Raw genomic sequence first — 17,748 nt, 5'->3', positions numbered from 1 at the left:
TAAACTAAAATCTAAGAATAACGTTTTATTTCTTCAAATTTGTTAACGAAAATGCCCAATTCTAGGCAAAAATTACTAAAAGGGCTTGATACATATATTTAAGATCACATGAAATTAATAATTATCTCGATATTTTTATTTTCTATTATCGTAAATTTTACCATCAAATAGGAACATTAAAATATAATTTAATTATTTAAATTAAGAAATACAATTAAATTCATTCTAAAAAATTTACAAAAAAAGGTGCTTATATATTATCAAAAAAATAAATATAAAATATGAGAAAAATATAGTTTCAGGTATATCTACCATAGCTTTTTATCTGATATCTCCTGAGCTATGGTCAATTACATGTATACGAAGCGCTATACAAACTCCTTAATTTTTGAAAAATATGGGAAATTTTATTTTAATGATATAAATATACAACTTATAAAAATTTTTATCTTATTTTAATGCAATGAAATTACGGTATCATATATTTATAAGAACATCTTTTATGCGAATTTATGTGTGTTCATTTTTATTATTGAAAATTTAGTTATATTCAAATACTCATGTTAAATAATAAAGTATCCGGTAAATAGCTCGTTCATTATTTATACACATAAAAATCTAAAAAATAATATATAATCATCTCTAACGGCGCTATTTTTTTATTTTTATTTGAACTTTATCTTTTGTCCTAAAACTACCTTTTTTTCATCAGATTGAATAAATGCGCTCAATTCTTTCTTCTAAAAATAGAATTAAAATCTTTTAAAATCCTTTAAAATATAAAATATTCTTTGATAAAATTTAATGGTGTTTTTTATATTTTTAAGCTTTACTGACATATTTATGCGTAAATTTTGGCCTAAGCTGGTTCTGGTTATGATTTTATCGTGTATTTATGTTAGTTTCGCTTCTAAAGAAAATTTTCGCAATTTTTCTTTTGTATCTGTGATTTTATTGGAACTTACGTTAGGTTTTTTTTAAGCTAGAAAAAACAAAAACAAAATTGCAATCTAATAGTAAATAATATAAAAAAAATATCATACATTTAAAAGCGAATTTAATGCAGTTTTATCGATTTATGGTTTTACAAGCACATTTTTTATTTGCAAAAATAGTATTAAATAACACAGAAATTAGTTTCAAGTATTTTAAACACAAAATATACGTTTTTTGTCGCTTATGCGTGTTTTTATTGCTTCATTGTCCTCGGTGACGTAATATATTTATATAGTATATACCACATTTATATCATAAAAATATATAAGCAAAAAATAATCAACCATAAAACATCATAAAGTTGAAAATATACTGCTAGTTGAAAAAAAGCTACTTTTAAAACTTAGTACTTTAAGATGGTTTTAAATAATGCAAAAAGTAAATAAGAAAGTTTTTTGTTAAAGAATTCTTTAAAAAAATCTTTATATAGCCAAAAAAAACAAAATAAAAATAACCGTTAGCATTGAAATGCTTTACGCATTTATTTTTTATTTTTAGCGGACTTAATTTAATATTTTTCAAACAAAATAATAGAAAAAAAGACTTCATTTTAATTAAAATCATCATCGATTGACCTTATGGGTCAGCAAGAAACGATAGAAATTAGAAAAAATTATCATCTTAAAATCTCAATTTAGAAAATCATTTGTATAAAACAGCCTGTCTTCTACCTTCAACTTATTAGAAGTAAATATCTTTTTCATGTATTTTTTTTTAATTGAATATAATGTACAATTTAGTATCGAAGCGCAAATTAGTGCGTATTTATGAATCCGGTCAATGCATAAGCTTATCGATTACTGAAATTGCATATAGTATGTGCCGATTTTTACAATGCTTTACCCCTAATTTTTGTTGAGAAAAATATTATAGTTTATATATATAGTGAATCTTGTTGAGTAACTACATATTTTAATTTGTTTTAATTAAACAAACCTGGCTTCATATCAAATAAATTTGTTATCTCGATAATGGTTCTTGAGCATATATTAAATATTTCAACAAGTAAACAAGATTTATTTTCATATACAGCTGTAAAAAAACTATATTTTTTTAGTTTGCATTTTTTTAAAATCTGATTAAAATATGTTTATCATATTTTTTCTTGTGATATTTTTTGATCATGTACTTAAAATATTGTCGAACTTTGAATAAAAAAACTTAAGTTGAATTTTATAATAATATAATAATATAATTAGAACTTATGATTAAACCAACATCAATTTGATGCTATACTCAATTTAGGGGATCAATAAATAACATATAGATACACATGCATTTTTCTTCTAATAGTAAAAAAAATTAAATGGTTTTTATATGGTTTTGCAGCCTTATTGTTCTATTATTATATCAAATTTTCATGGTTGCAATCTTTTATAAACAACTTTGTTCTTTTGATCTAATTCAACAATCTATACCTGCTTTGATTTCAAAAAATCAAATTCTTGCATATAATATGATAGTTTACTTGCTCAAATTTATATTAGTTTGAAATATTTTATATCTATTTAAAGTAATTTATAAATATATTATTTTTATTGGCCACAAAAATATGTCTACAAAAAAATTAAATTTTTTTTTTTAAAAATAACACCATGTTTTTCTAATAATAAATCTTTCTTTAGATTACATAAAATATTCTTAATTCATATAATTGTACTAAATAGAGATTATTTAATCTTGAACTTTCGTTTTCGTTCTTCTTTTAAAATAAATACAGTAAATGCATGCAATAATTTTTTTTTTAAGAAACTACAGAAAAAAAAACCTAGATTAAAAATATAATTTGAAGAATATAATACATATTGAGAAAAAAAAGCTATATGAAATAGTTTTTTTTGTTAGGTTTCTGTGTTGTAAATGCATTTTTAATGAAAAATTTACTTTTTTAACATAAGAAAAAACGTATTTTATACTTAAAGTAAGGTTTATTATAAAATTAAGCCGCCGATTATCTTCTTAGTCTTCGGATGTATTACTTTATTTTAATAGGACAAGATAAGCTTAAAATGTAAAATTACATTTGTTTAATACTTACGGCAGATTTATAAAAACCTTAAAATTTCACAACCCTGAACATTTTTTTACATATATGACCAGCACAATGTTAAAATATATTTTTAAAATATAAATGTAATTTTTTTTTCCTTTAGCTAAGATTTAATTGAATATCGAATAACCACAATATAATCATAAATAATTATTTTAAAACCAAATAATCTATAATATATTTTAGAGTTTATCTTAAAAAGTATTTGCAATAAAATAATCAATTTATTGAAAATTATTGTTTATTTAAAGTGAGCAGAAGATTGACACAGTAAATTTAATTTTTGCATAGAATATGAATAAATTCTAATGAATAAAAAGAAAAACAAATCATTTCGAAGATTTCATAAGGGCAATAAAACCTCTATCATTTACAAGATAAAGTAATGGATACAATAAAAACAATCATGAATTTTAATGTGATGAACCTTATGTTCATATTTTCATCAATTTTTTTTTGTATTTTTTCCTTAAAATGACAAAAAAACCTTTTATATGACACTCTACAGGTCCATTTTCTCAAGAAAGAACCAATATTGTTGATAATAATAGAAAAGCAAATAAAAAATATTTAAAGATATTAAATAACAATATCAGCCACAAACTTCTTAATTATATTTATATGATTTTTTTACACAATAAAAGAGGCAATTAATATAATATTTCTTACTATCTGTTGCCATCACATATTTTTTTGATCAAAACAGTTCATCAGGCGATGGTTTTATCGTTAAACTTCTACTTTACAAAAAAAATTGTATTTAAAAGTGAATAACTCTTGTTCCTTAAATCACTAGTAATTGAGATTTTATCAATATCTGAGCAAATATATCTTTCTATTAGCTCATATAGAGTAAAAATAATTTTAAGATGTTATAATTTTTTTTTTGATTTTTTAAAAATAATTTTCTTTGTATATTAAAAATAATATTTAATTAAAATGTTTTTCAGCACAAAATCTAATAATAAAATTCGTTATTTTTTTGAATCCCGATTGTGACGTAAACATAATTTGATTCGTAATTTATAAGTCCACTAGAATAAGGGTTAAATGAAATATTGAACTATGTTTTTTGTTAAATTGCTTGTATAAGTCAAAGAAAAGAAAAAAAAAACTGTATTCAAACGATATCGGTATTGATATAATATATTTATTTAATATTTGTTGTAATTTATACTTAAAAAAATACTTTCCAAGCTCCACTTGGGTGCATATTTTTTTATTTAGTAGATGAATCTGAATGTATTTTAAGGTGGAATCTTTGCCTTATCTACTTGAACACCCTTTCCCGTTCTTATCGCATTGTTTACTTTAATTTAACCGAAACGCTATATCGCATGGATTTATGATTTCTGTCTCATTCGTAAACACACGCTGCCGTTGTAGCAGTTCGAACACCATTCTAAGTATATATGAAGATCTAAATTTATCAAAAATATTGTTTAGTTCGACATAAATCTGCATATAATGGCCTAGATACACAATAAAAAAGCATGTTGTTCATAGCGGCATATTTTATGAGTAAATAAATGAAATATAATAGGACTTATAAGTAGTAATCATAATTGATTATTCAGTCAATATAAAAATCACTAAAATCAGATAACTAGTATCAGTGAAAGTTTGATTTAAAACAAAACTTCAACAAAACTATTTATCCATAAAATACCCTGCAAGATTCAATATATTATTCGATTCATACAATTATCTACCATTTATGCTTTAGTCGAAATTTTTATCGATAATCAAGAAATCGGGAGGTATATTTATAAGAAGAATTAGCGAAATGTCGCGGATGTATTAATTATATGATAAAATGAGAACAAGGTACATTAAATTCCAAGATTTCTATTAAGCGATACATCTGGTGTATTATTTTATGTTCTCATATCATTATTTTGGTTGGTTTTTATTATTTTTAGGCAATAAAAGAGTTTGATTTATAAAGACTTATACCGATCGACATTTGAGCATTTCATAAGTTAATATGAAATTCCTTAAAAAAATTGCGTCTAAAGAGCAGAAACCAAAAGATAATCAATGGATTTTTATTTTTAGCTTATTATAAAAAGCAAGAAGCTATAAATAAGCACTGTTGTTTGTCATATAGTACAAAAAATATAGATGGCAATCAATATTTACAAAATCTGTTTCACACAAGCTTCATTTTATTATTTGGTCTATTTATAATATGTATAATACATTTAACAAATTGATTTGATATAAGCCAAAACAATACGTTTAGATTCAGATCAAAAAATTTCACACTATTTTTTCTTGTGTATATATTTTTGCATACTATGAAAAAGTTCACATGCTTTTGTTGTTTAGATCAGCATAGTTTTATTTTAATATACATTCGGTGAAATAGGTAAGATTTGGCCTCTAAAACTTTTTTATTTAAAAATTAAATTTTATCTTGGTACTTTATTTTTATATTAGAAAGGAAAAAGTCTCTTTGGGCCATGCTTATATAGAACCCAAAAGAAATTATGATTTTAAGCAGAAAATTTTATTTCTGGCACTTTAAAACATAGGAATACAGCCAAAAACCAATTTTTAAAATGTCTGCGAAATAAAAAATATAAAATTTATATTAGAATAGGCTTTGAATTTATTTCTCGCAAAATATAATCTAACATGCCGTAAAAATTTCATTATTATAGTAATATTAACCTTTAAAAAAAATACCTAGACTAGTGATGTCAATAGTAACAAGAATGTAAAAAAAAATATTCATACTTAATCAAATAATTCCCTAATAACATAAGAATCATTTATTTGTGATGAATTTTAGATTTATTATGATGAATTTATATAACCAAGATGACCACTGTGCCTTACTATTCTTTTTATATGATATAATCGCTTAACGACACTCAAATTTGACCAATAAGAAATTTATAAATATGAAAAAAGTCAACACAATTAAGAAAATGTATATGATGTCGCTTCTAAAAAAAATAAAGCCGGAAAGGTGATTAATTAGATAGATTGCTTCTCGGCTATATGCAAAAATATAATGTTTTTTGCGAATTATTGTAATAAAAACTTAAAAAACCATGTTAGTCAGTTTTAAACAAATAAAAACATTCAAAGTCGCATTGAGTCAGACAGATGGTGCACAAATATGTCTATTTTTTAAAGTAGCTTAGTGGAATATTTTAACTTGAATCTATAGATCATTTAATGATTAAATAAATACTCAAAGCATGAAGATTTCGAAGAAATTCAAACAGATTCTCGCTGAGTTAAGTGAAATCACTGATGAATGATATAAAATCGATATAGATTTTCTACAGCTCTAAAAATATATAAAATATTGAAATTTCCACGGTTTTTTTGACTTGAAACATGCATTTGTTAGATTTTATAATAAAATATTCATCTACTGTATTTAAAGGCAATCCTATCTTATCCTAAAATATACTCGAAGTTAAGTTCGCTTTATTTATGTTTAATTCCATACAGTAAGCTTAACCCACCGACTCTTTTGGTATCGAATAGACTGTATATAAAAACAGAACCAAAATCATATGCTTTTTTTAAATTAAATCATCATGATATCATCTTTATAAATGAATCACTGGATGTTTAACATAAAATTTTGACATCTCTAAAATAAACACAATATATTAAAAAAACTCTAAATTTAAGTGGTGCTGGTTAAAAGGGGTGGATATTTAACCTACAATTGTTATTTAGTGTTAGAACGCATAAATCCTCCACCCTCTAATTAATTTCGAAATATAAAAACTAGTAATTAATTCCTTTAGCGGTAAGAGATACATCATAATGTTAGAGAACCGACATTTAAAGAAGCCCATTGTCTATAACATACACTTTATTGTGGGGCAGAAACAACTTTGCTTCAATTTCAAAATGTAAGTGCAGTAATCAAAGCTGGTGTTGGTTTAATTGGGAATTTTTTCTGTAACGGGGACCCGATTGATGTGTTAAATCATTAATATTCTACAACTTTTATATATAGATATCACGAAAAACCCTTTTTTATTTTGATTGCCAGATAGCATAACTAAAAACGTTATAGTTCAATTTCAGAAATTTTTAAAATCGGCTTTGAATGCCTAAAATTCAAACACACAGATAATTTTTTTTAAAAGTTTCCTAATGTTGTAAATAATAAAATAGATGACACCCCAAAAATAAGAATTGTGCTAGCAAGAGGTTTATCTTTTTCGATTATGGAATAACTGTAGTATATTTTTTCTGCAATAAGTATCTCTTAGGTATATAAAATAAAGTTGTACGAGAAAAATAAATAATAGGAATATTAATCCGGCAAAAACTGCAAGATCAATGGATATAAAAAGATAACAAGCTCACAATACGTTTCTTATCTTAAATATTTTAAAGTTAAAGTTTTTATTTCATAATTTATGCAACATTTTCCTAAAACCCTAATAGAAAAAAATTGTTAGGACTTATAAACATCTTAGAAGCTCTTTACGATAAAGGGACTCCAAATATTTTGCACATATATTATTAGATTATATAATGAATATTTAGTGATAAATTAGAAAAATTTAATGATTTATTGAAAATTTTATCAATTATCCGAAAGATTGAACACCACTTCTCATATATTTTCGTATTTTTTCGTCTCTATTAGATATTATTTTGTTTTATTAAAAAATTAATTTACTTCACGGATAGTAAAATTTTATCGGGGTTTCTTGGTATTAACAATGTGATCTAATGAAATTCTTATTCAAATGATAAACATTATATCTTTAAATGTGTTTATACAAATTAATTATTAATTTACGTGTCTATGTAATCTACAAATTCGGCATATGTTCATCATTCAATTTATAAAAAATCAAATCAAATCTGATGTATCATACTAAAGTTCATAAACAAATTATACTGCTATCTATGTTCCAAAAAATGTGATATTACGTTGATATTCTGAAAAGCTTTATAGTCTAACATGTATTCCAGTGGTAATAGCCGATCAGAAAGAAAAAAAACATAGCTATTTTTATTGCTTGGAATAAATTGCCCTCCACCCCTTTTGAAAACGTCTATTTACTGGCTAACATTTTAATTTTGCCATATGGTCTATTGTTTAAAATACACTTAGAAAAAAATAAAAAAATAATTAATCAAAACAGGTGGACAGGCTCTAAATCTTGATACCGTTTTAATGTGATCTAAATAGAGAAAGGGTATTTACATTTTTAAATGTTTTTCGATACCGGGGAATTAGTTTATAAGCCTATATCTATTTGTTCTAATGATATTTGTAAAATTTCGTCAAAATATTATACAAAGTAGTATTAATATATATAAAAGCTTAGTCAAACATTTTTTTTTGATAATATAACCCACTTATGTATAGCCGAAAATTCCACGCGAAGAAATCATAAAAGCAGCAAAAACAAAAAATATGGGTTTCTGCACTTACATAATGTCAAAATATTTTAAAATGTAAAAAAACAGCAAAATTTGTCGGTAAACTTACGCAAAGAGCATAGCCTATGATTTGAAATCAGTTAACTTAAATTTTGACTTGATACAATTATATCTATGGTTTTTTTTGAATATAGTAAATACATCTTTTAGAAATGAAAAAACTTAACAAAATTTATATAAATTTGATAAACCAGATTTACCATAAGTTGATCACGACTATTTATCACTTAGACCATAAAAATTTACCATTTTATCTCTATTACTTTATGCAAAAAAAATTAAAAACACAAATAAAACAAAAATATTCATTGAAATTATAATGATAAATAATATAAAAAATTAAAAAAGATTATATATATTATCAATATGTTTTGAAATTAAAACATGCATGTATAATAATTTTTAAAAGATTTACACTAGTGTTGTTTTCCAACTTTTATAAATAATGTCCGCACAGTAAAACATGCTAAAATCTAGAGAAAGAACTATTAAAATTTACTAATTTTTTATGATCGTGATCAACAACTCGCAAAATTACATATGCTACAATTAAACTATACGAATATACAAAGTTGTATAAGAATAGATAAGACGTATTTAAGTTTACTGTATAAATATGTCATTCATGGGGTAAATCCTGCATTCAAATTGTTTAACCTATATAATAATTCATAGATAACCAATTATTTTTAAATGTGTTGTGTCATGAAAAATATCAGGGCACATACGAACCTTGAGATTAAAAAAAACCATAAGAAATAATAGTTCTCAAAAAGATTTTAGGCATCGAAAAAGACAGCCGAAAGCATAAATACGCTTCCACGGAGGGAAATCAATTAAAATTTGCAAGAAAGCAAAAAAATAAATTTATAACCATGAATTTTGGTTTCGGGTGATAGGGGGATATTGGGGGGGGTTATATTAAATCAATAAAAATTTAAATTTATGGGTTAAAAAAATATGCAAAATAAATGAATTTATAACTAAGTAACTTTAAAAAAAAATAAACGAGATAAAAATACTTAATTATAAAATTATGATATCAAATCTACGAAAAGATCGTATATTTCTGAACACTTAAGCTATAATTTATTATAATTCATAAAGTTTAAATAAAAAGATTTTTGTGTTAAATTACACTGTTTTTTAATACTGAAATCGTTTTCGTGTAATATTTTTTTAGCAGCGAATTCTCGAATTTACACCGTATCTTATATGAGCTTTTATACGGTGTAGTTTACCTCCACAGTGTTAACATGTGGTGTTTGATAAATGATCAAACCTTCTCGTATCATAAAATGTAAATATGGTTTCTATAATAGTTATATTCAATAGTTCTCATTTATGGCACTTTAATTATTATAAGTTTTAACATTTTTTTTGATTATATGTTTAGCCAAAATGTCCCTATCACTGATAACATTTTATACGGGTTAAATCTAAAAATATAATTTGGTATTGTATTTAAAATTATCTGAAGTTTTATTTATATTGAATTATCCTCTACATATCAATAAAAATCAAAATATTCTCTTTGGGATGACAAGAATACCTGAAATCACGCTAATACAGATCTAAACTGAAAAAAAACAAGTTGTAATTTCACTATTCCAAAGATTTCTTTATCAAAAAAAAATTATAATGTATTCTATTTGAACAGATTTGTAAATCAATTTTATAATCATAATATATTTTTATCTGTAGATTTCTTCAAATATTTAACTTTTCATGCTTGAATGACGATATTTGAAATTCTCAAGTGAATAAGAACATTAGAATACCTGAATATTGCAAACATAACACATAAAATTTAGGGAATTTCTGTAATATCAGGTTTTACAATAAATTTATTACTATATATTGAACAGTATATATATTAAACAGTAAAATTCAACACAAAGATATTACGAGATACAAAATTACATATCGAATCATATTGTATACCGTTATTCCCTATTTTTAAGAATTATAAACGGGAACGAGAGAAAAATATCTTTTATTATAAAAGTACATATTTATTATAATAGTTAAATGTAAATAAACACACAAAATTACAACAAAAAAGGATCAAAACCATCATGTATTATCCTTAAAGGTTCTATAAGGTTAGGTAATACAAAGAAAAATTACAACAAGAAGATCGAGAAAAATTTATATGGATATTATTGCGGGTAAAAAAACGATTTGATGATTAATGTTTTTTCGTGAAGGAATATTATTTATATGAACTCAGATAAAAATGAAATCATAAGTTTTATCCGGTTATTATATTTTTTAGAATTTGAATAAATCTAATTATAAAAATAAATTAATATACAATAAAAAATATAATGAAAAAATAATATATAATATGAGAAAGTAAAAAATCATCCAATCAATCGATACAAAAATGTAATTCAATACAAAAATTTTGAGTACATAAGTATTTAGACAATTTACCATCTAATACAGTTTAGATGTCTCTAATGCAATGCAAACGGTCTAAATTTTTTTTCCAAAGCACTTTAATAAATCATTAAATGTATTACCCAAAATATTTTTGGCTATTTTATTCGAGTTTCAAGTAAACATAAATAAACATAAAAATTAGAAGCTTTCTATAATATAATTACGCACACAATTAAAACATTGCGTTAAGAATATAAAAAAAGATAATAAAATATTGTAATTCCATATTTTTTTATGACTCGAAACTTTACATTAAATTATAATGAATTTTCATATTATTTATTTTATTTTCGTATTTTACGACACATAACTTTATTTTTATATGTTTATAATTATTTTTCATGGAACTACAAATCGCAAACGCTTCATAAATTTTTTTGTTTAACTCTTCAACTATATAGAAAATTTTAACCAGAAATTTATTTTTACAATTAAAAACAGCTGAGATGATATCTTAAGATAGGTAAAAATGTTATATTTTAGCAAAATTAGCCTTTTTTTCAAAAATTCATATAATTTCACATTATAATTTTAGAGCCGTCTTAATTTAAAACTATATATAATTTTTTTTCCAATGCGCGCCTCATGAATATTTCACATTATAATCTTAAAGTTCGCCATAATTTAATGATATATATAATTTTCTTTCTAATGCACGCCTCTTGCGGCTTCATATATTTATAAAAACATTTACTGGTCTTTAATCTACGAAAATCTTTAAACATTGGCTAGTTTTTGTTGACTTTTAACAATTCAAGGTTCAATATTCACTAGAAGGTTTTTGAATTAAAAAAAGACACCATTAATTAAATACAACAGTGAAATCAGGGCAAAAATAAAGCAGACAAATGCTTTCTAGATCCGCATTTGAAATAGTATACCATTTTCGGATCAATGTATTATCTATTTTTAAATACCCTTTTTTCATCAAATGTTGAAATTTTTTAAAAATTAATTGAAAAATCTTATTATCTTAAATATTCTAACATAAAAATGTATGTTACTGCGAAAATATTTTTGATTAAGAATACCTGGCTAACATAATACTACGTACATTTGAAATTTTGGCATAAACTTACATTTTATAGGTAATATATGTAATTTTTTAAAATGTAGAAATTCTATGGCTATTTAGTAAGACACAAAAAATATTTAGCGTTAATATTTAAAATCATTCTAGCATACTTAAATCTAAATTATCGTCTGCCATATTCTTAAGTTCACTCAGATCCCTTTATTAGGCTTTCTACCAACATTTAGTGTCTAGGAGTTGTATATTTATGGTTTGAAGTGCTTATTATTGGTCATTAGGGGAGTTTTAATAATTTTTAGTTTTAAATGATTTTTTTCGAACCATAATCGCAATTTCCTGCTTCAGTACAAGTATCTTTATGTTTTCTGATTTTATATTCTTTATTTAAAAGTACGAATACCTACCTATAATTTTTAAAAATATTCAGTCAGTAATCAGGTTAATAAAGTTTGAGGATATTAAATCCGTGTATTATATCTCCCATATAATAACCTCAAAGGTATTTTAATATTTATTTCATGATTATTTTTGGTATTTTTTTTCCTACAGATTACACACAATTTTATTTTGCTAATTTTTAAAGTTTATCAAAGTAACTAATATAGTTATAACAGCGGTTTTTAAAAAAATATAACGCCTTTTAAACTTGAATCGGTATTAGTCTACAGCAGAAAATTTGTTTAATAATATGTATTATTTTTTTATTTAAATCCGTTTTTAACTAGGCGATCATATTAAACATATGCGTAAAAATTCGTTATATTTAGAAGGCTATTTTTTTTAAAATGATATTGAAAATTTAGTCTTATGTGCGAAAAGGTTCTGTAATATAGCTATTCAAAAAAAACCAGCTAAATATGTTCAAAATACAAGGCAATCTAGATAAATATAATAAAAATTTTGTATGTTTGACGAATCAAAATAATAAAATTCCGTATAGTATTTATCACTAATGTCGGGACTACATGAAGTTCTCATTAATATTTAACTTTATTATTTCTTGATCATGCAACATCTTATGGAAATCAACAAGAACTAAATAAATATAATAATAACGATAATCATAATGAAGGAAAATAGTTAAAAAATCAGAAACTGAATATTTAAGGATAAGTAATGAATATTGTTTCAAAAAGTTATCTAAAAAGCACACATGTATAATTTTAATATTTTGAAATTATTTTATGCTTTTAGCCAACATAAAATCATTACTTTCAATGAACATTAATAAAAAACCATGATTAATAATTTCATGTTAGTAATCGTAAAAACCGATATTTTAAAAGATCATGATTATGTATTTCTTTTTGATAAAAGATCAGCTTAAAAATTCTTTTATCATAGGGACTTTCTTTGAAATCATAGAGAAATAAAAAATTGTTTCAATTTCGCATTACAAATTTCGAATTTGATGCCCCTATCTTAAACATGAAATGTACAGCATGTCTTATAGAAATAAGCGACAAAATCAAAGAACACTATAAAACAGATTTACATGCCATAAATGTCAACAGAAAGATAAACAACATACCACCATTACAAAGTTTAGAGAATATTCCGGAAACAAGTAAAGATATAGAAGAAGTATGCACCACAAAGAAAAATAAATTACACAAGTGTAACAAACAGAAGAATGAATCTGAGGTAGAGATTATAGCAGAAAATGAATGTTTTATCTGTGATTTAATTTTTTCTAAAAAAGAATATATGTTGGATCATTTGAACATACACGGAATAGATACATCACAATACAATTCCTATCGTATTTTATTGAATGATCAAAAATGTGTGTTTTGTAGTTTATCTGTAAAATCGAAATTCATTCTAAAAAATCATATGCTTAAAGTACATGTTCTTAATCAAAATCATAAAGACTCTTATGCTGATATTAAACCTAGTGAAATTGATGCTCAAGGTGGTTTTGGATATCTAGAAAATGGTAAAGTTTTGGTGAATAAAGAATATTTATCTTTTCATAAGCCTTGTTCTAGAGAACCAATTGTTCTACGAAATAATCAGCAGATTGAAGTTGTTAGATTGAGTAAAGGGGAAGTTTGCAAAATAAGAAAAAATCGTAGAAAATTGAATCGATATGCGTTAAAAGTTAGTTTGGGCATGAATAATCAATCACATTTCACCGAACACTGGATGCAATAAAAATTAAATATTATTTCAGTTTTCTGAACTTTATAAAATTCTATGATTATTCTAAAAACGCATCAATATTTTATCCCTTTTATGGTTGAATCTTAATAATCAATACATTTAATAAATTGTTGAAGTGAAATAATAAAATATGTTCGATTTTTTCAAACACTTATATCGATTCACACCTAATCATGCTATTTTCTTTAAGTTAGTATAAAAGATACAATTAATTTATTCTTTCATTTATGAATCATTATTTGGAATGGTGTGGTCATAAAACATCATTAGATGTATAATAAACGAGTTGGTAGTTCAACTGAGAGCAGGGGCATACACATAACAATGGGTTAGTGAAAACAATTGAATAATAATTATTAAAGCAGTAATATGCATAAATAAGGGTTTTAATGAGGATATGATACGAATAAGAATAAGTATGGCGTGCTGTGTAGACATCTCGTGTTTTTTTGGTAAAAACAGGGAAGTCATATAAAACCAGCCCTTAAAAAAAATATAAAACCATGAATATTATGCACCATAAGTTCTATATAAAGGGTTGAATATTATAATAGAAGATGAGACAAGAAATAATGTAATAGTGTTTAGGAAGACACTCAATCTATAAGTTTTGAAAGCTGAATATGTGCTGAAGAAGGTTGTTAAGAAGATAAGACAAGAAATAATGTAATAATGTTGAGAAAGACACATAATTCTATAAGTTTTGAAAGCTGAATATGTGTAGAAGAAGGCAGTTAAGAAGATGAAACAAGAATAAATGCAACAAGGTTACGAAAGCACATAATTCTATAGTTTTGAAAGCTGAATATGTATAGAGGAAGGCAGTTAAGAAGATTAGACAATAATAAATGTAAAAGGGTGGAGGGAAACACTTGATTATGTAAATTTTGAAAGCTGAATATGTATAGAAGAAGGTTGTTAAGAAGATAAGACAAGAAATAATGCAATAATGTTGAGGAAGACACTTTAATCTATAAGTTTTGAAAGCTGAATATGCGTAGAGAACGGCTGTTAAGAGAAAGTGATTTAAATAAATTGACTAAGATTGTATTTTATTGCATATACCTTTTTAAGGGTCAAAAGGGTGTTTCAAGTAATTTATAAAACCGATCCAAATACAGATTAGGATGAAATACAGCATTCTATATTTTTTCGGGTTTTAGTGCATTTTTACCTTAAAAAGTAAGAAAATCTCGGTCCTTCTATTTTATATCACAGAAATAATATTTTCTCGCTAGATAGGTTTGAACATATAAAATTAACGAAGGTTTTTAAGCTTTTTTTAAATAGATCCTATCACAAAATTGTTTTATGTCACGTCTTAGTTCAATCCAGAATATTCACTTTAATCGGATCCATTTACATTTCTTTATGATTCATTGCTTTAACGAAATCCCATATTTTAAGATGGTATGTAAATTTAGCCTAAACAACATCTTTTTATTTTTCAGTTAATTTTGGTATTGTAATTTTAGATTATCTCTTCAAACATAACGTGATTGATTTTCCATGGGTATATTATATCTATAATATTGGCTAGATCCTCTTCTTTACATCTTCTTCGATACCTCTCTTCTTTTCAAGACCTATTATTTCAAGAGTTTTCTTCAACCCTATAATTGAGATATACGACCCGATATGGTTTCGACTTCGATTCTTTCGGATCCCTTTTATGATATATCCTTGTTCTATTTATAAAAAATGTAATATATAATATGCCTTCAAAATTTTTCTGCTATTCAAAATAATTCATTATGGCATTTAATCAAAAAAAGATACTTCAAAATTATAATGAGTCGTATTGGATAGATAAATACAATTACACAATTTTTTTTTATTTAAAGCGTCCAGGCCCGAAATTCCTGACAAGTTCATCGACATATCGATATTCAATATGAATGTTATTAATTTCATCCATTTCAGTTTCACTAAGCTCAATCATATACAAGTTTTCAACCAGATGCTCTTCCGAGGAGGCCTTAGGAATAATGACAATTCCTTTTTGAGTCAACCAACTTAAAATCACACAACTTACACTTTTGCCTCTTTTCTTAGCAATTTTACTCAAAGTCACATCACTTAAAAGTTTTGGACCATCGTGAGTTTGTTGTGATCCTAAAGAAGAATACGCAACGACTTGAATTCCATTTTGCTCACAAAATTTAAAAAGTGCTTCTTGCTTCAAATACGGATGCATCTCAAACTGATTTACCACTGGTTTGATAGTGCACTCAACTAAAAGTCTTTTGATGTTCTCAATTCCAAAGTTTGCAACTCCTATTGACTTAACATACCCCTTTTGTACAAATTCTTCCATTTTAGTCCATAATGGAAAAAGATTAAAGTCTTTTAAAATCGGATCTCCATTTTCAAGTCTTCTTGTATTTCCATTTTCATCATAATCGAAATTGACAGGCCAATGTATTAAATAAAGATCAATGTAATCAGTTTTTAGGTCCGATAAACTTTTTTGAATGGCTTCTTCTGGTCTATCATGAAAGCTGTTCCAGAGCTTAGAAGTTATAAAAAGATCTTCTCTTTTTATTATGCCTTCTTTGTACATCTCCTGCAGTGCGTCGCCTATATCAGCTTCATTCTCATATACTGCTGCAGTATCGATGTGCCTATATCCATTCGTTATCGCCTTTTTTAAAACGACTTTGACCTGTTCTTTTCCACAAATTCGCCATGTTCCTAGGCCTACTTGTGGAATTTTATTACCATCGCTTAGTCCTATCTGTTTGTGTTTCATATAAGGGTAATTATTATATTTTTTTTTGTATAATCATTTTCATATATTTTGATTTACAGACAAAAATGTGATATAAATATAAAACTTGGGTTTCAATAACATCCTTGCTGAATAGAAATTCTAATTGGGAAAAAAGCTAAAACTATAGGTATTGAAAGAAATGTGTTTTTTTAAGAATATTACACGTAGAAAGATATATAGCTTGGATTAACCTGTTAAACTGCACAAAAGCATTTATATATGAAGAAAGGCGACGTCATTAGAATCAGTTTATGTGCGTTAAGAATATCGATGGAAATTACATTGTCTTTTCAATTGTGGAACCGAGAATTACAATCAGTTTATAGACATTAAAGAAAACAGTCAAAGCAGAATTAAATATTAAAATAGGTTTTTAGGGATTAAAGACATTATAGGAATGCAAAATATTTTTTATAAGATAAGAAATTTAATTTAAGTCAGTTCAAGAGAATAAAAAATAACAAGAAAAATAAAATATACTTTTGAAGCGTATAAATAAGGAAATTAAATCAGTATGTAGGAATAAAAGATATTAAGTGAAATCATGATATCATTTTGAAGCGAAGAAGCCAGTATTATAATAATTTTATAGATATCTAAGAAAATTAAAAAGGTTTTTTTAGGCTTAATTAAAAATTACAATCAGTTTATAGGCATTAAAGAAAATAGTCAAAGCAGAATTAAATATTAAATTCGATATATAGGGATTAAAGACATCAAAGGAAATAAAATATTTTTGTTAAGACAAGAAATTAAATTTAGGGTCAGTTCAAGGGAATAAAAAATAACAAGAAAAATAAAATATATTTTTGAAGCGCATAAATAAGGAAATTTAATCAGTAT

General features: G+C 24.7%; 1 pseudogene; it reads right to left on the bottom strand.

Annotated features, from left to right (window-relative positions):
• Positions 1-15,668: 15,668 nt before the first annotated feature.
• Positions 15,669-16,695, bottom strand: LOC147065045 (uncharacterized; annotated as a pseudogene).
• Positions 16,696-17,748: the final 1,053 nt, after the last annotated feature.

This window comes from Rhyacophila brunnea, unplaced genomic scaffold, assembly GCF_057557595.1.
Source record: "Rhyacophila brunnea isolate RB1 unplaced genomic scaffold, BYU_Rbru_1.0 scaffold_61, whole genome shotgun sequence".
NCBI classification, from domain to species: domain Eukaryota; kingdom Metazoa; phylum Arthropoda; class Insecta; order Trichoptera; family Rhyacophilidae; genus Rhyacophila; species Rhyacophila brunnea.
This window is presented reverse-complemented; position numbering and strand designations above follow the sequence as displayed.